Source organism: Octodon degus, unplaced genomic scaffold, assembly GCF_000260255.1.
Source record: "Octodon degus isolate 3935 unplaced genomic scaffold, OctDeg1.0 scaffold00004, whole genome shotgun sequence".
Classification (NCBI taxonomy): domain Eukaryota; kingdom Metazoa; phylum Chordata; class Mammalia; order Rodentia; family Octodontidae; genus Octodon; species Octodon degus.
In genome coordinates this window covers 2524871-2525890 of record NW_004524580.1, presented here as the reverse complement: position 1 = coordinate 2525890, position 1020 = coordinate 2524871, and the positions used below count along the sequence as shown (strand labels likewise).

General features: G+C 37.4%; 1 protein-coding gene across 1 annotated transcript in view; it reads right to left on the bottom strand.

Moving 5' to 3' along the window:
• The window catches only part of Glipr1l2 (GLIPR1 like 2), a gene marked incomplete at its 3' end in the record, with an annotated part of 47573 nt that overhangs the window by 30854 nt on the left and 15699 nt on the right, over nucleotides 1-1020 (bottom strand). The window lies entirely within an intron of this gene.

The window sequence follows — 1020 nt, the reverse complement described above, 5'->3', positions numbered from 1 at the left end:
ATTACATTTTATGTAAAGTCAAAAGTTAAATTTCAAACTGGTATTTATAAATTGCATTATATAAAAGAGCTATTTTTTGATATATAAAGCATTATCATTAAGTAAAAATGTGCAACACCTTAAGAGAAAAATAGTGATTGTATAGAAACAGTCAGGTCTTGGAAAACGAAATTCAAATTTTCTGAATGCAGTAAAGTATGTCTAGGCCTCCAGCTTGCCCTGGCCAACTCTAGGCTGGAAATTGATCCCATGTGTGGCAGCAGGACCAGGCCTCAGGGCCTAATGCAGCCAAGCTACCTCAGTCCTGAGAAAAACATCCTGCCTGGTCAGTGTCAGCTACTAGTCACTAGGCAACCTTGTTTCAGGTGATATCAACTTTGCAAAGATATAAATAAATGCCCGTACTGTGGTTCTGGGGGTCGTTTGTCAGTCAGGCATGGGCCACCACATGATACAGCTCTTGTCTTCTTGTCTATCTTTTCCTCATTTCTGCCGCCCTTTCTCCCTGGGGTGCACCCGAGAGAACAATAGAGACCTAGAGGAAGTAGGTAAATACATCTTTCTTGAACAGGAAGGGGATCAAGAGGTGGGGCCAGGAGCAGGAGGGGATGGAAAAGAATTAAGATGTGTATAGGTACCGAGTCCTTGCAAGGGACGCAGATATTATGCTCTGAAAACATATTTAAAAAAAAAGGTATTATACATGGTTCTATTAAAATGACCCCACAATTCATTTAACACTGTAAGAAAGAGTTCATCTTATATACATGCTCTTAAAAAACTGCAGTTGGAAGGAAATATAAATTTTAAATATATTCAATTTTCAGGAAGAATAAAAGATAAAGGAATTTTGCACGTCTCAATAACAAAATTAACAACACATAACAGCCTTTGTGTTGCCTAATAACACAGCTGAAAATGCAATGGTGCAAAATAATGAAACTACAGACTAACAGAAGAATGCAAAAGGATAAAGAAATTCTAAACTCTGTTACTTTGAAAGACTGATAAGTTTAAATC